This window comes from Hyperolius riggenbachi, chromosome 6, assembly GCF_040937935.1.
Source record: "Hyperolius riggenbachi isolate aHypRig1 chromosome 6, aHypRig1.pri, whole genome shotgun sequence".
Lineage (NCBI taxonomy): Eukaryota > Metazoa > Chordata > Amphibia > Anura > Hyperoliidae > Hyperolius > Hyperolius riggenbachi.
The window spans coordinates 364,870,437-364,892,261 of NC_090651.1; positions in this window are offsets into that span (position 1 = coordinate 364,870,437).

Sequence of the window (21,825 nt, forward strand, 5' to 3'; positions counted from 1 at the left end):
TCTCTTTTTAATTTGCATGGAAGCTGAAATCACTAGCTTCTCATTGGCCATCACTACTCTTTGCTAATTTCTCTATTTTATGATAAGGAAAATTTATAGGAAATTTGAATAAAGGTAGAACAAGAAAAATGGGGGGATAGTGGCTGGATAGTGTACTGGTTAAGGGCTCTGCCTCTGACACAGGAGACCCGGGTTTGAATCTTGGCTCTGCCTGTTCAGTACCCAGCACCTATTCAGTAGGAGACCTTAGGCAACACTCCCTAACACAGCTACTGCCTATAGAGCACGCCCTAGTGGCTGCAGCCCTGGCGCTTTGAGTCCGCCAGGAGAAAAGCACAATATAAATGTTCTGTGTTTGATAGTTGAGAGATATCAAGAGCAAAATATAGTGTGGTAACTTTTTAGAAGCCATGAGTAGTGATCTATAGAAGTATACTCACAAGGGGTATCACCGCAATAGGCGACCAATTGATGTGCAGACGGGGAGAACACAAAGCAGGTGGTTTCGGTGCTTCCATAGCAGTAGTGTTAGGGAAGGGACTTGCATCTCCCTTCAAATTGTGACGACTCGAAAGGGGGAATAGTATTTTTTACGCCAACAGGGATTTGAGCATCAGCAGCGAGAACCGTGATTTAGCTCACCCTGTGCCCAGCTCACCGGTGGTGTCCATAGACGTACACGGAGAACAAATCCAACTTCACTTGGGTTAGAACAGTTACTCTCTGTAAGATGTATTTTGTAGGCAACCCTTCACCAAGCGTGAATTAACAATTGAAAAAAGATTACAGACAGTGCTGCTCGGATACCCCTTTTCAAAATCCGGATTGGATACGGATACCCAAATATCCGATCCGGGTCGGATACCCGACTTAAAAATTTTCCAATCCGGATCCAAATCTGACCTCAATATCCGGCCGGATTCGGATATCTGGATAGAAAAAACGGAAGTTACCTTTAAATTGCTTTAAAAACTTTGTTTAGGGTAAATGAGGCAGGTAGCACCATTATTTTTTTAAAGGGGAACACTAATTGATGATGTGGGGACTGAACACCCCCCCCTCCCCAAAAATGGCTGTCAATTAACATTAGGCCTAGGTTCCAGACAGCGGTCGTGCAGCCCACATTGTGTCCAAAGTCCAACCGCACAACTGGGACATGGCAGTTTTCACCCCAGACAACTCCAACTCAGCATTATGCAGCAATTGTGTTTTGGGTTAAATATAGGTGGTATCAGCACAGCAGCAGTGGCTTGTGGCACCCTGGCGGTGGGAGCAGCAAAGGCAGCAGGAGAAGGGCAATGCATCAGCAGTAGGTGTAACGTCTGCTAGGAGCATGCCGGACGTGGCACTTGGCATGTGGCACTTGGCACGTGGCACTTTGCACTTGGCACGTGGCACTTTGCACTTGGCACGTGGCACTTGGCACGTGGCACTTGGCACGTGGCTCTTGGCACATGGCATGTGGCACTTGGCATGTGGCACTTGGCATTTGGTACTTGGCACTTAGCACTTGGCATTTAGCACTTGGCACATGCCACCTGCCACCTGCACTTTGCACTTTGCACGTGGCACTTTACACTTTGCACGTGTTTGCACGTGGCACTTTGCACGGGACGCTTTGCACATGTTTGCACGTGGCACTGTGCACTTTGCACATGTTTACATGTGGCACTTTGCACTTAGCAGTTTGCACGTGGCACTTTGCACTTGTTTGCACGTGGCACATGGCACTTTGCATTCGGCAAATGCCACGTGCCGAGTGACAGTCGGACAGCAGGGGAGAGGACACTAACTGTCACACTGGCATTGCTCAGCACTGTAAAGCAGTTCTGTAGTAAGCTAACACAGTAGTACTACTACTCTAACTACTGCTAGCACTGATTGCAGTACTACAGTACTAACTAGTAACTACACAATTACACAGTAATGCTATTCCCTAATCCCTAACCTAACCTAAACTGTAGCTAGCCAAGGCTAATAGCTGGCCAGCAGGCAGCAGCTGGCCTGCTCTGTGCACAGCACACACAGACACATAGCAGCTGCAGTAGCACTGGAGCACACACTCTGACTGTCTGTCACACAATGAAATTAAACTAATTAACGATTTAACAATAGGGTAGTGATAGTGAAGGGGTTAATCACTGAACAGCTTATTACTGTGTGTACAGCCCTTGCTAGGCCAGCAGCACTAGTATGTCTCTCAGTGAGCATTTCCCAAGCTAGGACGATATGTCTTATCATGGCAGCCCTCCTTATTACAGGGGGGCTGGCCAGTGTTTCTTTCTGTGATTGGGTGCCAGGATTTAGGCTAGGAGCCCTCTGATTGGCTCAATGAGGTCAGGTGGGGCTGACCAAGGTTCCCTTCTGTGATTGGTTGCTAGGGCTTCTGCTGGGAGACCTCTGGCTCCAGGACGTCATCTCCTTAGTTACAGTATTTTGGATCCGGATATCTGCTAATATCTGCGGATATCCGGGTTATGCACCCAACTATCCACAGATAGCTATCCGGATTTGGGCCCAATTATCTGGAATCTGAATCCGGTCGGATAGCTGAAAAAAGGTTCGCTATCCGGGTTACCCGGATATCCGGAATCCTGATGAGCAGCACTGATTACAGAGCTGCTAAATGATATATAAGTAGAGATGAGCCGAAATTTTCGAAATTTCGAACTGCTTTTATTACGAATGCGAAATTTAACATTACGACCCAAAATCGTAATTTCGTAATTAATTTTCAAATCGTAATTTACAATTTCGTAATCGAAATTTCACTCCCGTAATGACGAATTTCGTGTCTCCAACCGAAATTTTACTGTTTCAGGTTTGTAAGGGTTTCTATCCCTCTAGATGCCTAAAATGAATAGCATAGCCAGCCAGCCAGCTCCTCCTCCTCCTCCTCCTCCTCCTCCTCCTCTCTCTCTCTCTCTCCAGAGATCTGTAGTATTTCAAAACCATACTCACATTCATGACATGTCCAGGGATCAAACCCAGGCCAACCACATGGAAGACAGCTATGCTCACCACCATACCACCAAACACACACTAAATAGACTGCTAACCTAAATCTTACTTGTAGACAGTCATATGAGACACATGCTGGGTGCAGGGCTTTGTGATTGGACCATGGACCATGCGATAGAGTGAGGTGCAAAAATGAAATCATGCCTAGCAGAGGATGGTTTCACAATGCTAAATGCTAGGCTGGCTGTGGTGCAATTGGTTAGTGCGTCTGGCTGGTAACAGCAAGGTTACAGGTTCGATTCCATCCAGGCATGTCTTTTCCTTTTGCGTTCAACAGTTGTCCAAACAGAGCCAACAGAGCCCCAGATAGCCATGTAGAGTTAGGTCACAGCTAGCCTGGCTGTGGTGCAATTGGTTAGTGTGTCTGGCTGGTAACAGCAAGGTTACAGGTTCGATTCCATCCAGGCATGTCTTTTCCTTTTGAGTTCAACAGTTGTCCAAACACCGAGCACAAAGTTTTGCATGCGTAAAGTTTTACGCACGCAAAATACCCCATGGGGTTCAATGGCGCAGCGCGCGCACGCAAAAGGAAAAGACATGCCTGGATGGAATCGAACCTGTAACCTTGCTGTTACCAGCCAGACACACTAACCAATTGCACCACAGCCAGGCTAGCTGTGACCTAACTCTACATGGCTATCTGGGGCTCTGTTGGCTCTGTTTGGACAACTGTTGAACGCAAAAGGAAAAGACATGCCTGGATGGAATCGAACCTGTAACCTTGCTGTTACCAGCCAGACACACTAACCAATTGCACCACAGCCAGGCTAGCTGTGACCTAACTCTACATGGCTATCTGGGGCTCTGTTGGCTCTGTTTGGACAACTGTTGAACGCAAAAGGAAAAGACATGCCTGGATGGAATCGAACCTGTAACCTTGCTGTTACCAGCCAGACACACTAACCAATTGCACCACAGCCAGGCTAGCTGTGACCTAACTCTACATGGCTATCTGGGGCTCTGTTGGCTCTGTTTGGACAACTGTTGAACGCAAAAGGAAAAGACATGCCTGGATGGAATTGAACCTGTAACCTTGCTGTTACCAGCCAGACACACTAACCAATTGCACCACAGCCAGCCTAGCATTTAGCACTGTGAAACCATCCTCTGCTAGGCATGATTTCATTTTTGCACCTCACTCTATCGCATGGTCCAATCACAAAGCCCTGCACCCAGCATGTGTCTCATATGACTGTCTACAAGTAAGATTTAGGTTAGCAGTCTATTTAGTGTGTGTTCGGTGGTATGGTGGTGAGCATAGCTGTCTTCCATGTGGTTGGCCTGGGTTTGATCCCTGGACATGTCATGAATGTGAGTATGGTTTTGAAATACTACAGATCTCTGGAGAGAGAGAGAGAGAGAGAGAGAGAGAGAGAGAGAGAGAGAGAGAGAGAGAGAGAGAGAGAGAGGAGGAGGAGGAGGAGGAGGAGGAGGAGGAGGAGGAGGAGGAGGAGGAGGAGGAGGAGGAGGAGGAGGAGGAGGAGGAGGAGGAGGAGGAGGAGGAGGAGGAGGAGGAGGAGGAGGAGGAGGAGGAGGAGGAGGAGGAGGAGGAGGAGGAGGAGGAGGAGGAGGAGGAGGAGGAGGAGGAGGAGGAGGAGGAGGAGGAGGAGGAGGAGGAGGAGGAGGAGGAGGAGGAGGAGGAGGAGGAGGAGGAGGAGGAGGAGGATTGGTTGGTTATTCATTTTAGGCATCTAGAAAAAATTTGCGTAATTTGCGAAAATTACGAAATTTCGATTACTGCTAAAATCGTAATTGTAGTAATTTCGCGAAATTTCGGAAATTCGTAATTAGGTCATTACGCTCATCCCTATATATAAGATCATTAAAAATGCTTTAAAAAGTAGTGGTGGTCATACCTGAGTCCACCACTACCTCTTTATAATACATTTTTCATTATTTTATTTACATTGGTGCCTCTGTATTATTCCTGTTTGAATAAGTGGTCAATGTCTCTCCAAAACAAAAGCATGTATTCACATTGCTGGTTATTGTATTGTGATGAGCAGAATTTTTGCATAATCATAATTTTTACATTGTAATTCACAATTATGATTCAAAATCGTAATGCAAAATTTCTGGAAATTTCATTTCATTTGTAAACGTAATCAGGAAACGTCATTTCGCAATTTGTGTGATTTTCTCTTAATAAAGTGCCGACTTGATCGGTTAATAGCAAAGCCCTCACCAAAATTGCTTATGTTGAGGAGAAAAAAGAGTGTAAAAAAAAAAAGTTTTGTACTACTGTGTTAGCTTACTACAGAACTGCTGTGCTGCTGAGCAGTGCCAGTGTGACAGTTAGGGTCCTCTCCTCTGCTGTCTGACTGTCACTCGGCACGTGGCACTTGCCGAGTGCAAAGTGCCATGTGCAAAGTGCCACGTGCAAACATGTGCAAACATGTGCAAACACGTGCAAAGTGCCACGTGCAAAGTGCCACGTCACGTGCAAAGTGCCAAGTGCAAAGTGGCACGTCATGTGCAAAGTGCAAAATGCACAGTGCCACGTCACTTGCAAAGTGTAAATTGCCACGTGCAAAGTGCAAAGTCACGTGCAAAGTGCCACGTGCCACTTTGCACGTGACTTTGCACTTTGCACGTGGCACTTTGCACTTTGCACGTGGCACTTCTGCCTACAGCGCTTCCGTGTGCCGCTCACTCTGCATCTGAGGGGGGGCCTCCGGGGAGAGGAAGGGAGGGAGAGGTCGGGCTGCCCTCCCCGCGGCTCCGGCTCCCCCCCTCCATTATGTGGGGGCAAAGCGGAGGCAGCTACCTACCTATATCTATCCTGAGGGGGGGGGCAGCTACCTACCTAATCTATCCTGGGGGGGCAGCTACCTACCTAATCTATCCTGGGGAGACAGCTACCTACTTAATCTATCCTGGGGGGGGAGGCAGCTACCTACCTAATCTTTCCTGGGGGGGGGGGGCAGCTACCTACCTAACCTATCCTGGGGGGGCAGCTACCTACCTAACCTATCCTGGGGGGGCAGCTACCTACCTAATCTATCCTGGGGGGCAGCTACCTACCTAACCTATCCTGGGGGGCAGCTACCTACCTAATCTATCCTGGGGGGGCAGCTACCTACCTAATCTATCCTGGTGGGGGCAGCTACCTACCTAACCTATCCTGGGGGGGCAGCTACCTACCTAATCTATCTTGGGGGGCAGCTACCTACCTAATCTATCCTGGGGGGGCAGCTACCTAATCTATCCTGGGGGGCAGCTACCTAATCTATCCTGGAGGTGGCAGCTACCTAATCTATCCTGGGGGGCAGCTACCTAATCTATCCTGGGGGGCAGCTACCTAATCTAACCTATACTGAGGGCAGCTACCTAATCTAACCTATACTGGGGGGCACCTACCTAAGCTAACCTATACTGCGGGGCACCTACCTAATCTAACCTTATACTGGGAGGCACCTATCTAATCTAACCTTATACTGAGGGGCACCTACCTAATCTAACCTATACTGGGGGGCACCTACCTATCTAACCTATACTGGGGGGCAGCTACCTAATCTAACCTATACTGGGGGGTAGCTACCTAATCTAACATATACTGGGGGCACCTACCTCATCTAACCTTATACTGGGGGGGCACCTACCTCATCTAACCTTATACTGGGGGGCACCTACCTCATCTAACCTATACTGGGGGGCAGCTACCTAATATAACCTATACTGGGGAGCACCTACCTATCTAACCTATACTGGGGGCACTTACTTATCTAACCTGTATTGGGGGCACCTAGCTAGCTTATACAGGTGGCAACTATACTGGCTACCTATATTGGAGGCACCTACCTAACTAACCTATACTGGGGGCACCTACCTATCTAACCTATGCTGGCGGCGCCTGCCTATCTAACCTATACTGGGGGCAACTATACTGGCTACCTATGCTGGAGGCACCTACCTGGCTAACCTATACCGGGGGCAACTATACTGGTTTACCTATGCCTGGCTACCTATACTGGGGGGACCTATAGCTGGCTATAGGGATTCGGATATGTGTGTGCGTCGGGTGTTGCCGGGGGAGGGGGGGGGGCTGTTGTTGCCGGGGGGGGCCCACATCCAGATTCCGCATCGGGGCCCAGAGGTTTCTAGCTACGCCACTGCTCACACAGAACCCTCCCTGTACCTATCCCTAACCCCTAGACCCCCCTGGTGGTGCCTAAACCTAAGAAACCCCTAGTGGTGCCTAAACCTAAGACCCCCCCTGGTGGTGCCTAAACCTAAGACCCCCCTGGTGGTGCCTAAACCTAAGACCCCCCCCCCCTGGTGGTGCCTAAACCTAAGACCCCCCTGGTGGTGCCTAAACCTAAGACCCCCCTGTTGGTGCCTAAACCTAAGACCCCCCTGGTGGTGCCTAAACCTAAAACCCCCATGGTGGTGCCTAAACCTAAGACCCTCCTGGTGGTGCCTAAATCTAAGACCCCCTGTGATAAGCATTAATAACGTTTTAAAAAATATTGTGCGGTTTTTCGTTTAAAAATAATGTTTTAAAAAAGAAAAATTTCACAATTTTTCGTTTAAAAATAATGTTTCAAAAAATATTGTACTGTTTTTCGTTTAAAAATAATGTGTAAAAAATTATAAATCATTAAATAATGTGTAATCATGAGAAGCAGTTATAAAACATTAAAAGTCTCCGGGCGCCGCTTTTAAAACGTTATTTTTCTCCGGCGCCCTTTTTTCCTGTTGGGCGCCAATTAAACGATATTTATTATGGGAGTGAATGGCGGCGCCCTTTTTGTCCACCTGCCTCATGCGTCCAAATTTCCTGCTTCCTCTGAGCTGCACTGGCTGCAATGCTTTTTTTTTACTGATGCAGTTGTGATGTCCATTCATTATAGTGACCTAGCTAAAAGGCCTGCCTGTTAAAAAGAAACAGGGGCTAGGCCGCAACCCCCCTTACTTTCTCTGAAACATGCGCACGGCCACCATCTCCCACGGCCGTACGAACACACACACTTCTGTCCGCGGACCATTGTGCGCACGCCTGTCCCTTTGCGTCCATCCTCCTCTGGTCTCTGAAGTCCGTCCCCATGCCACGCATGCACTCCAAGAACAACACACGGACACAGGGACACAGGAGGACACAGGACAAGAAGATTATTATATAGAATAGAAATTGCAATGTATTGAAATTTGTCGGCAGCCATGTAATGGGGATACCGCTGTGACCACAATGCATGGATGGGGACATCAGACAGTGCATTCTGCGCACTTCTGATATCCCTGCGGATCACGTTGCATCAAGTAACTAAAATCATGGCTAAAAACACAAATGTGGTTCACAGACCTTATGGTGCATCCACCAATATACTGTACATTAAAAAACTTTTTTTCATGGGGGGAGAGGTAGTGGTGAAGGAGTTAGGGATAGTGAGTTAGTGGCTGCTCTTCTTTGCTCTCATTTTTAATGTATTGTATTCATGGTGTGTGTGTGCACTGCGGCAAACTTTTGTTAGAAACTTTTGTTTTTTCTCCACATAGCCATGAACTGCACAGCCAACAGCCAGTATAGCATCTGTGCAAAGGTCTGCGCATCGTCATGCAAAGCTGTGGTAGACCCTGGCCGATGTCCTACCACCTGTGCCGAGGGCTGTGAATGTAACGATGGCTTCTACTTTGATGGCAAGAGTTGTGTTTCGATGGGTGACTGTGGTTGTTACGATGATGGAACATACTATAAGGTACTCTGCTTTACTGTTGTAGTGTAGGTTTTTTTTTTGTTGTTGTTGTTTTGTGTTTTTTTTTGGTTTGTTTCAAAACCATTTAAATAAAAATACATGGTAGAAAAATTACAATTTGAGTCCATAATGAACGAGTGGACTCAGCAATGCTATTAACAACATGTACAAATAACAGCTAAACTTAAAGAGACACTGAAGCGAGACTAAATCTCGCTTCAGGTCTTATATATAGCAGGGGCACGTGTGCCCCTGATAAAACACCGCCATCCCGCGGCTTAACGGGGGTCCCTTCACCCCCAACCCACCCCCCGCAAAAGTTGGTCGGAAAATGGTCGCTCGTATTCTTCTTCCTGGAGGCAGGGCTAACGGCTGCAGCCCTGCCTCCAGTCGCGTCTATCAGACGCGCATCGCCGCCTCTCCCCCGCCCCTCTCAGTGAAGGAAGACTGAGAGGGGCGGGGGAGAGGCGGAGATACGCGCTGACAGACGCGCGTGGGGCAGGGCTGCGGCGGTTAGCCCTGCCCCAACCAGGAAGCGCTCCCCCGCTGCACGGAGGGGGTTTGGGGGGACAGGGACCCCCGTTAAGCCGCGGGATAGCGGCGGTTTAGCAGGGGCACGCATGCCCCTGCTAGCTATGAGGTCTGAAGCGAGATGTATTCTCGCTTCAGACTCTCTTTAAAAAAAAAAGTACAGACGTTCCACCTTCAAGTACAACATATAAAGTAGTAAACACTGCAGACATATTTTCACTGATATTGTGAATCCAACTCTTAGGCTTCATTCACATCTAAAATCATAATCGCAAATGCAAACATTTTGCGATTTTGTGCAGCGTTTTTTTCCCTTCCAGCGCTCCACTGCATGCTGCGTTTTTGGCAAAAGCGCTTTTGTAAGCGCTTTTCCAGTGTGGTTTTTAAATTCACTCCCTGACGCAAGTCAGGAAGTGAACTCTTTGACCCGTAAAATAATAAATACACTGTATGTATTCTTAAAAACAAGAACACAGCTGTTGCACAAAGCAATTTTGTGAGCGTTTGCGTTTTTCCTATTCCTTCCATTGAGGCAAAATCGCCTAAAAAAAAAAGTATATACAGCGCTTTGCTGAGCGGATCGAAAACAAACTGCTCAGATGTGAACTCTCTCATAGGAAGTCATTGCACAAGCGTTTTTAGGGTGATTTTGAAAATTGCCTGTGCTTGAAAAAGGGCAAAAACGCCCTTAGTGTGAACGAGCCCTCATCTGGCGGCTAGGGTCAACTACTGGTATGGAATGCTTGAAGGGCAACCATCACAAACATTTGAAAAAATTAAAATTATACGTGTATTCGGTGTACATTTGTTCCAAAGTAAAATTCACTATACATTTCTTTATTTTTTTTCTATGTCAATGTCACTTATTGTAGGCAGTAGAAATTTGACAGATCTGAAAGGTTTTGGAGTAGTCCATTTAATCATGGGGAATTCTCAGTATGTTCCTTATTCTTTTCAAAACACTCCCTGGATTTGGAAAAAAAAAAAAAACTTTACAATGGTCCTTGAATGCTAGTGTCTTCCTGTGCACAGTTTGGCAGTTTGAGCATGCCACTGACATCTAGTGTTGGGCGAACAGTGTTCGCCACTGTTCGGGTTCTGCAGAACATCACCCTGTTCGGGTGATGTTCGAGTTCGGCCGAACACCTGACGGTGCTCGGCCAAACCGTTCGGCCACATGGCCGAACTAAGAGCGCATGGCCGAACGTTCCCCGAACGTTCGGCTAGCGCTGTGATTGGCCGAACGGGTCACGTGGTTCGGGCCCGAACGCGCTCTGATTGGCCGAACGGTCACGTGGTTCGGGTAAATAAATACCCGAACCACGTCATATCTCCGCCATTTGTCTGTGGGTTTAGCTTTGGGTAGGCAGGCAGGGTAGTTCGCTCTCCAGCCACGCTAGCCAGGGTCCCCCCCAGTCATTGTGTGTCGCTGCTGGGAACAGTAGTACACCGCTCGCTCAGCCACACTATATATAGCATTGTTTACTGCCACTGTGTACCTCGCTCAGCCACGCTATATATATAGCATTGTGTTTTCTGACACTCTGTGTACACGGCTTAGCCTGACTAATATAGCATTGTGTGTACTGCCACTGTGCACCTCGCTCAGCCACGCTATATATAGCATTGTGTGTACTGCCACTGTGCACCTCGCTCAGCCACGCTATATATAGCATTGTGTGTACTGCCACTGTGCACCTCGCTCAGCCACGCTATATATATAGCATTGTGTTTTCTGACACTCTGTGTACACGGCTTAGCCTGACTAATATAGCATTGTGTGTACTGCCACTGTGCACCTCGCTCAGCCACGCTATATATAGCATTGTGTGTACTGCCACTGTGCACCTCGCTCAGCCACGCTATATATAGCATTGTGTGTACTGCCACTGTGCACCTCGCTCAGCCACGCTATATATAGCATTGTGTGTACTGCCACTGTGCACCTCGCTCAGCCACGCTATATATATAGCATTGTGTTTTCTGACACTCTGTGTACACGGCTTAGCCTGACTAATATAGCATTGTGTGTACTGCCACTGTGCACCTCGCTCAGCCACGCTATATATAGCATTGTGTGTACTGCCACTGTGCACCTCGCTCAGCCACGCTATATATAGCATTGTGTGTACTGCCACTGTGCACCTCGCTCAGCCACGCTATATATATAGCATTGTGTTTTCTGACACTCTGTGTACACGGCTTAGCCTGACTAATATAGCATTGTGTGTACTGCCACTGTGCACCTCGCTCAGCCACGCTATATATAGCATTGTGTGTACTGCCACTGTGCACCTCGCTCAGCCACGCTATATATAGCATTGTGTGTACTGCCACTGTGCACCTCGCTCAGCCACGCTATATATAGCATTGTGTGTACTGCCACTGTGCACCTCGCTCAGCCACGCTATATATATAGCATTGTGTTTTCTGACACTCTGTGTACACGGCTTAGCCTGACTAATATAGCATTGTGTGTACTGCCACTGTGCACCTCGCTCAGCCACGCTATATATAGCATTGTGTGTACTGCCACTGTGCACCTCGCTCAGCCACGCTATATATAGCATTGTGTGTACTGCCACTGTGCACCTCGCTCAGCCACGCTATATATATAGCATTGTGTTTTCTGACACTCTGTGTACACGGCTTAGCCTGACTAATATAGCATTGTGTGTACTGCCACTGTGCACCTCGCTCAGCCACGCTATATATAGCATTGTGTGTACTGCCACTGTGCACCTTGCTCAGCCACGCTATATATAGCATTGTGTGTACTGCCACTGTGCACCTCGCTCAGCCACGCTATATATAGCATTGTGTGTACTGCCACTGTGCACCTCGCTCAGCCACGCTATATATAGCATTGTGTGTACTGCCACTGTGCACCTCGCTCAGCCACGCTATATATAGCATTGTGTGTACTGCCACTGTGCACCTCGCTCAGCCACGCTATATATATAGCATTGTGTTTTCTGACACTCTGTGTACACGGCTTAGCCTGACTAATATAGCATTGTGTGTACTGCCACTGTGCACCTCGCTCAGCCACGCTATATATAGCATTGTGTGTACTGCCACTGTGCACCTCGCTCAGCCACGCTATATATAGCATTGTGTGTACTGCCACTGTGCACCTCGCTCAGCCACGCTATATATAGCATTGTGTGTACTGCCACTGTGCCCCTCGCTCAGCCACGCTATATATATAGCATTGTGTTTTCTGACACTCTGTGTACACGGCTTAGCCTGACTAATATAGCATTGTGTGTACTGCCACTGTGCACCTCGCTCAGCCACGCTATATATAGCATTGTGTTTTCTGACACTCTGTGTACACGGCTTAGCCTGACTATATAGCATTGTGTGTACTGCCACTGTGCACCTCGCTCAGCCACGCTATATATAGCATTGTGTTTTCTGACACTCTGTGAACACGGCTTAGCCTGACTATATAGCATTGTGTGTACTGCCACTGTGCACCTCGCTCAGCCACGCTATATATAGCATTGTGTTTTCTGACACTCTGTGTACACGGCTTAGCCAGACTATATAGCATTGTGTGTACTGCCACTCTGTGTACACCGCTCAGCCAGACTATATAGCATTGTGTTTACTTCCACTCTGTGTCTGCTGGGCCTGGGAACAGTAGTACACCGCTCACCCGCCACTGTATAGCATTGTGCTCTGTGTCGCTGCTGCGAATAGTGGTACTGTATAGCATTTCTGTACTGCCACTGTACTGCTGCCAGTCAGCGTGTACTGTAAGGATAAGTGAAATGAGGAAGAAATCCGGTGAAAGAGGAAGGGGCAAGGGAAGAGGTGTTTCCCCTGACGGTTCACGTACAGGCCACAGGGGAGCACCCAAGAAAACCCACTCAATACCGCCCATGTTGTCCAGGACAACAACCCTCACAAATCCAAAAGAACAGGACCAGATAATTACTTGGATGACCTCTCAAGCGTCCAGCAGTGGGTTAAGCAGCACCAGCACATCACGCACGAGGTCCGAGTCCTCAGCCAGTTACAAGGAGCCAGTGGGCACAAAGCTGACACAACCGGCAGCGACACCACGCACACAACTGCCAGATAACCAGTCCTATGAATTACCTCAGGACACAATGGGGTATTCGCAGGAGCTATTCCCAGCCCAACAAACTTCCACCTATGAAAGGTCAATGGAGGAACAGCCAGAAATGTTGTGCCCGGATTCACAACCATTAACTGTGGGAAATGCACCGCGCACTGAAATACAAGGCGAGTCCGAGGAGGACTCGGAAACCCAAATCCCAGAGCAAGTTGGGCAGGAGGGGTTGCAATTGCAGGAGGTCGGCCGACAAGATCTGGAAGACGACGTTGGAGTGAGCTGCGCAGAGGTTGTTCTGGGGAGCTCTACTCCACGGCGGCGGCCCCCCACAATGACATATGACGAGTTTGAGGAGATGGAAGAGGAGGGTATGGACAATGTGGACAGAGACCCAGATTTTATTTGTGAACGAGAACATCGCCGTCGTAGCAGCAGCACAGATGAGTCTGTTGAAGAACCCACTGCTGCACGAGTTCGCCTTGTGCCACAAGGTAGGCGGCGCGCAATTTCAGGCACCACAAGCGTGGAAGTTAGAGTGAGAGGCAAAAGAGGAGGAAACAGAAATCGCCAGCAAGGAGGCAGGTGCTCCAAAGTCTGGGCTTTCTTTGAAGACTGCACTGAGGATGTTACCATGGCGATTTGCAAGGTGTGCAAGACTCGCCTGAGCAGGGGGAAAAGTATTAACAACCTCTCCACCACCAGCATGAGCCGCCACATGCTATCCAAACATCCCACTCTGTGGGCAAACGCGGCAGGACAGGGTACCAGCAACACTGCCTCCCTTGGGTTCACCAGACTCACCACCAGACCCGCCTCAGCAGCAGCAGTAGCCCAGCCATTGCGTGGTTCACAACATTCACAAACATCAGACGACGCTGACACTGTCACTTTCCGGAGTAGTGCTCTTGAGGTCTCCCAGTGTTCATCAAACACAACAACCAACAGCCCTTCCGTGTGCAGCGCTACGGTTCAGTTGTCTGTGTCGGAGATGTTTGAGCGCAAGAGGAAATTGCCAGCAAATGACCCCCGGGCCGTGGCAGTAACAGCCAGCATAGCCAAGCTTCTGGCCTGCGAAATGCTGCCATATCGAGTGGTGGAGACAAACAGCTTCAAGGGCATGATGTCAGTGGCCATCCCATGTTACGTGGTTCCCAGCCGCTACCACTTTGCGCGCTCTGCAGTGCCTGAGTTGCATGAGCACGTGGTCAGCAAAATAACCCGAAGCTTGAAGAATGCCGTTGCCTGCAAGGTTCACCTCACCACTGACACTTGGACGAGTGCGTTCGGCCAGGGTCGATACATCTCCCTTACCGCGCACTGGGTGAACCTTGTGGAGCCTGGCAGCGATTCCTCACCTGCTACGGCGCGGGTGTTGCTCACGCCGCAAACAGCTGCACCGCCGTCCCTCCCACTGGATAACAACAGCAGCACCTACCTCTCTGACTCCTTCTCCTCCAACGCATCTCAAAGCTGTACCTCATCCGGAAACGCTAACCCAGCAGCAGTAGGATCGTGGAAGCAGTGCAGCACAGCTGTTGGCATGCGTCAGCAAGCGTTGCTGAAGCTGATCTGCCTTGGGGATAAGCAGCACACAGGGGAGGAAATTTGGAAGGGAATAAAGGAACAGACGGATTTGTGGCTGGCACCGCTGGACTTGAAACCGGGCATGGTTGTGTGTGATAATGGGAGTAATCTCATTCGCGCTTTAAGGTTGGCTAAGCTGACACACATCCCTTGCCTGGCGCACGTGATGAACCTAGTAGTTCAGCGGTTCCTGAGGACATACCCAGGCGTGGCCGATCTTCTGTTGAAGGTGCGTCGAGTGGCCAAACATTGTAGAAATTCCAGTACTGCTTCGGGGGCACTCGTCAAGATGCAGGAGCGCTTCAATCTCCCCCACCATCGCTTGCTGTGTGATGTTCCTACGCGCTGGAATTCTACGCTGCACATGCTAGCACGCTTTTGTGAGCAGAAGAGTGCAGTGGTCCAGTACATGACGGCGCAGTACCGAGGCGCATCCGGACAGCTGCCAAGCTTCTGTGGATCCGATTGGGCCAACATGTTGGACCTCTGCCAAGTCCTCCAAAATTTTGAGCAATCCACGTTGCTTGTGAGCAGTGACAACTCTTCAGTCAGCATTACCATACCACTGCTGTGTTTACTGAAGAGGTCAATGTTGAAAATCAAGGAAACAGCTGTCATGATGCAACTGGGGGAATCTGAAGGAGAAAACGATCAGCGTGATGGTACCAACATCAGGCCATCCGCCTCAGGGAACGCTGGCCCCAGCAGCTATGACGAAGAAGAGGAGGAGGAACAGCTGGAGTTGGAGCAGGAATTTCATGCCACCACTGACGAGGGCCAGAGCGGTGCACGTTGGACTTCCACAATTCAGCGCGAATGGTCAGCAGAAGCAGACCAGGAGGAAGGTGACGACTATGATGCATCACAACAACTATCACAACGCTCACAAGAGGATGATGAGGATTCTGGTAGGACTCTTGCACACATGGCTCAATTCATGCTAGACTGCATTGAACGCGACCCACGCATTGTGCGCATTCTGGACAACACCAATTACTGGGTTTATACCCTTCTGGATCCACGGTACAAACACAATGTTCCAAAACTGCTTGAAGAAAGAGTCAGACAGGTCAAAATGGAAGAATACCAGCAGGCCCTTGTGGAGACTTTAGAGAGGAGATTGACATCCTCCCCCTCCTCTAGCCAGTTGTACGCCGACAGACTGACTTCCGCAAACCTAGGACGACTAGGAGGGCAGCAAACAACGCAAGCCGCAGCTAGTGCCCAAAAGGGAACGGTATCGGCAGTGTCCTTGGAGTGGGAAAATTTTCTGACACCCATGCAACAGCAGCCCACTGAACAGGAAGCGTGCAGATCCACCTCCAACACCGATCGCCTGGAGAAGATGGTCAAGGACTACATGTCAGATGACGTAGCTGTGTCGAACAATCCATCTGCACCCTTCAACTATTGGGTATCGAAGCTAGACACCTGGCACGAACTGGCAATGTACGCAATAGAGGTGCTGGCTTGCCCGGCAGCCAGCGTTATGTCGGAACGCTGTTTCAGTGCTGCCGGAGGCATCGTCACAGATCGGCGTATCCGCCTCTCCACAGAAAATGCAGACCGTCTGACTCAAATTAAAATGAATCAATCCTGGATTGGAAACGACTACGCAACACTCCAGGACCCCAACCAAGTAACATGACCAATGAACATCTGGGATGGTGTAGCGTTTCCGGTCCCTGTTTATTGAACCTCTCATCTGTATTACATTTATGACTGCATGGCGGCAAAAAGCATTGCTGCTATATCCGCACGCTTTTTGTCCTCATGCAAGGCCTGGGTTGTTGTGTCTCAAAAAGCATAGCCTTCTCCTCCTGCGCCTGCTCCTGTTCCATCACGTGTGCTGCTGCTGCTGCTGGGTTAGCGTTGCCGGTCCCTGTTTATTGAACCACTTATCTTTATTACATTTATGACTGCATGGCGGTACAAAGCATGCTATCCGCACGCTTCTTGTCCTCATGCAAGGCCTGGGTTGTTGTGTCTCACAAAGCGTGGCCTTCTCCTCCTGCGCCTCCTCCTGTTCCATCACGTCTGCTGCTGCTGGGTTAGCGTTGCCGCGTGGTCCCTGTTTATTGAACCACTTATCTTTATTACATTTATGACTGCATGGCGGTACAAAGCATGCTATCCGCACGCTTCTTGTCCTCATGCAAGGCCTGGGTTGTTGTGTCTCACAAAGCGTGGCCTTCTCCTCCTGCGCCACCCTCCTCCTGTTCCATCACGTGTGCTGCTGCTGGGTTAGCGTTACCGGTCCCTTTTCCTGGAACCTCTTATATGTATTACATTTATGACTGCTTGCCGACAAAAAGCATGTTACCTGTGCAAAGAAAACAGACATTTCCCGCATTTAAAAGACAGTTTTCCCTTTGAAACTTTAAAATCGATTTTCTCAAAAACTATAACCTCTTTTTGCTCTTGTACCCACTCCCAAGGTGCACATACCCTGTAAATTTGGGGTATGTAGCATGTAAGGAGGCTTTACAAAGCACAAAAGTTCGGGTCCCCATTGACTTCCATTATGTTCGGAGTTCGGGTCGAACACCCGAACATCGCGGCCATGTTCGGCCTGTTCGGCCCGAGCCCGAACATCTAGATGTTCGCCCAACACTACTGACATCCAATGTTTTTTTTTTTTTTTTTTTTTTTTTTAAGGAATCCCTAAGAATCCTCCATCAAAGATGAATTAGTATAAAACCTGTCAGATCTGTCACATTTCTATTGCCTACTGTAAGTGGTAGGAACAAAGGAAAACAATAATGAATAGTGTATATTACTTTGGGAAATGTACAACTAATACTCATGTATTCTATGTCAGATTTGTATCACCTACTATAAAGGTGCCCATTAAAGATACAAACCCGTGGCTGATTGCTCATTTGGGATTGGTTATGCCCATTATTGACCTAATTCCTAATAACCAATACAATCAGATCAAAGGATTCAATCTCAAAAATAGGAACAATTGAGTGACCGTGGGATTGTATCATTAATGGCCACCTTAAAGAGAACCCAAGATGTTTTTTTGGGGTGCAGATGGGACACAGAGGCATGTTCTCTGCCTCAGGACATACCTCTGTGTCCTCACACCACCACTCTCTGCCCACCACCACTGCATTATAGCCCCCCTAGATTAGTGATAGTATTTGTTGCTATCTCGGAGGTAAACATGTGGGAGAGGGATTTCCTGTTCAAAACGCCCACCAGGGGCATTCCTGCTGGGTTTCCAGAGCTGCTATTGGGCAGCTCTCTCTCCCTGGCCACGCCCCCTGCCTCTCCCCCGCAGGGGCGGATCTAGGGGAGGGGGGGGCAAGCGGGTATCTTGCCCCAGGCGCAGTTTGTGGAATTCTTAAAAAGGCGGCAAAATGAATGGCAGTTTAGGCGCCAAAACCTGACCTTTAGGCGCCAAAACCTGACCTTGCCCCAGGCGCAACTTGGTCTTGATCCGTCCCTGCTCCCCCGCCACCCTGCACGCTGTGAATGAGAGAATGAATCTCTCATTCCAGCATCGTGGCCCGGCCAGAGGTCACAAAAGTGAGAGTGGGCCATTGCGGCCCACAGGAGCAGCGGTTTTGGAGGCTACCTGATCAGCTCAACCGCCCAGATCAGGTAGCCTAGTTTTCTGTTTCATTTCATGAGCCCACCTCGAGCTCTGTTTAAGTGAAGGCAACGTAGGAGAATAGTGATGTTTAGGACATTTTCTGGGAGAAATGTACAAATTATATGTATGTGTACATATTTATTTTAAATTTTACACTTTTTATAATAGTGATCCTTAAAAGGATTCTGAAGTGAAAATTAAAAAGACAAACAGATACTTACCCAAGGAAAGGGAAGGCTTTGGGTCCTATAGAGCCTTCCCTCTCCTCTCCTCATTCTGTCATTTCTGCGCTGGCTCCCCATTAGCAGTCTCCGACCGAGTCTGAGACTTCTCGTTTCCGCTGCAGTTGGGTTTCAAGAACACTCGGGCTCCTGTAGACGAGCTGCTCCATACTGCACATGCGAGTCCTCTCTCACGTATATGCGCATGCACAGTACAGAGCCGCACATCATCAGAAGCCCTCGAGCTCCCTAATGCTGGGTACACATGGTGCGTTCCCACACTCGATTCCCATCGGTTCCCAGCTGCTCGATTATTTCCGAAATGTCCGATTCGTGTTTCGATGGATTGTTAGGTCGATTTGGCATACTTTACATGAGAATCGACCTAACAATCATCGAATCGGGATCGTAAATGCTCGGAAATAATCGAGCGCCCGGGAATCGAGCGGGGCATTGAGTGCGGGAACGCACCGTGTGTACCCAGCATTAGACTTTTGAAGCCTCCTGCGGTGGGAGATTTAAATGGAGGAGGCTGCGGGGGAACAAAGGGATGAGGAGAGGAATGGGAAGTCTCTGTAGGACCCAGAGCCTTCCCTCTCCTTAGGTAAGTATCTGTTTATGTTTTTTTAATATTTGCTTCAGATTCATTGTAACCTCTTGAAGACCGCAGTGCTAAACCCCCCTAGTGACCAGGCCATTTTTAGTGAAATAGGCCACTGCAGCTTTAAGGCCAAGCTGCTGCAGGACTGCACAACACAGCACACAAGTGATCCCCCCCCCACCCCTTTTCTCCCCACCAACAGAGCTCTCTGTTGGTGGGGTCCGATCGCTACCCCATGTTTATTTTTGTTTACATAAATATTTTGTATTATTGTTTTTGTTAAAAAAAACTGTTTCTTTAAATTCTTTCCCTCCCTCCCCACAGCCGGCCAATCATGGCAATCGGCTGTCATAGGCTTCTGCCTATGAGAGCCGATCGCTCTCCAGTGTCCCAGGGGGACAGCCGTGTCACACGGCTGTCCCCAGTACAGCGCTGCTGCTGATCACAGCGCTGTACAATGTATTTAGATGGCAATTCTGCCGTCTAACAGTCTCCCGAGCGGCGATTGCCGCTCGGAGACTGAAGGAGGGGTGGAGCTCCGCCCCCCAAACAGGAGATGCGTGCACACCCTGCGCGCGATCTTCTGTACTGCGAGCCCCAAAGGCTTTACGTCAATCAGCGTTAGGTGGTCCTGGGGCTGCCGCCGCGGCCACGCCCATCGGCGTGACGCGGGCGGCAATCGGTTAAAGTAGAGCCTAGAGTACAAACTGTTGGTGCTTTTCTTTTTAAAAAAACTGTTTCTTTAATTACAGTCCCTCCCTCCCTCCCCACAGCCAGCCAATTACGGCGATCGGCTGTCATAGGCTTCTGCCTATGAGAGCCGATCGCTCTCTTGTCCCCCAGGGGGACAGCCGTGTCACACGGCTGTCCCCAGTGCAGCGCTGCTGCTGATCACAGCGCTGCACAGTGTAAATAGACAACGATCACGCCGTCCAACAGTCTCCCGAACAGCAATAGCCGCTTGGAGACTGAAGGCGGGGCAGAGCTCCGCCCCCCAAGCAGGAGATGTGCGCGCATCCTGCACGCGATCTCCTGCAAAACAGAGCCCCAGGACTTTACGCCCATCGGCGTGACGCGGTCGGAAAGTGGTTAATCTTTTACCAGCACCCAAATTACCCTCTGAGCACTGCTATAGCCATAATTCACTTTACAGTCCGTTGTGGCACCCACATTTCCAGCACCCCTTTTGCCTGTCTTGGGTAATTTGAGTCCGGAACATAATGTTTTGGTACATAGTCAAATATTTGGTATATTTATTTATTTTTATTTTATTTTTTCAGAATGGTCAGCAATTCCTTAAACTGAACTGCTCTCAACAGTGTATTTGCAAATCTGGTTATGTTACTTGTCAAGCAATGAGCTGCCAGCTTACCGAGGAATGTTTAATTGAGAATGAAGCACAGGTCTGCAAGAAGACTTCCGGAAAATGTGTAATAATGGCACCAAGCTTTGTCACTTTTGATGGCCAGCCAGGAGAGAACCTTCAAGCTGGAAGTTATGTGGTGTCTTCTCTGTGTGATGACTCGTCATTGGCTTTGTGGTTCAGAGTTGAAGCTCTGGTCTACAGTTGTGGATCAGAGCCACCAGCAGTTGGCAGGGTTCAGATATTCTCTGCTAAAGATGTCATTACAATTACCAGAGACAGAAGGATTTGGGTAAGTGAAAGTAGACAAGAGTTTAGTACACATGTGTCGAACTCCAGGCCTGGAGGGCCAACTCCATGCCAGTGTTTTGGATGGACTGAGAAAAAGAGGAATGTGTTCTACCTGATGGACCACACCTCTCCTGATTCAGATACATCAGTTCATTTGAGCTGTATCAAAAATGTGTGAGGATCTCGGCCCTCGTAGGACCGGTTTGACATCCCTGGTTTAGTATATACTCAAATACAAGCCTGTATTTACATCACAGGAGCCTATAGGCACAGATGTCCTGGCACCCTAGACTTCCCATTCAATTGCAAGTGTGCTGGCCGGCCCAGCTGTCTCTTCTCTCCTAGTTCCCTTGCCCTTTATAGGTATTTACAGGTGCCCCTTAGTATTTTGTAGCCAGAGCTAACCTTGGTATCAAGTAGCTAGAGGTGCCCCCAAGTATTATGTAGCTAGAGGTGCCCCCGACTGAAGGGAGATCTGGTCAGTGGATTGCAGAGACCCGGGTGAGTAGCCTCTCATTTATACTTCACTCGGAACTCTGTATGGGAGAGGAGTGAGAGAGATACTTGGGGAAGTGAGTGAGCTGCCTTTCCATCTTCAGGTGCCTGTAGGCATGTGCCTACAGTGTCTTATAGTAAATATGGCCCTGCTCAAATATAAACAGATTTAAAAAAAATGTACCCCCCTCCCCCCCCCCCCCCCCCCCCTATTTTAACCTGAGAGAACACACTTTAACTTGAATACAAACTGAAGGGGCATTTATTCCTTCACTGCTACTCTTGTTGGCACAGTGGTTCCCGGGTCAGTGTCCCTGTTGGTCCTACTGCCAAG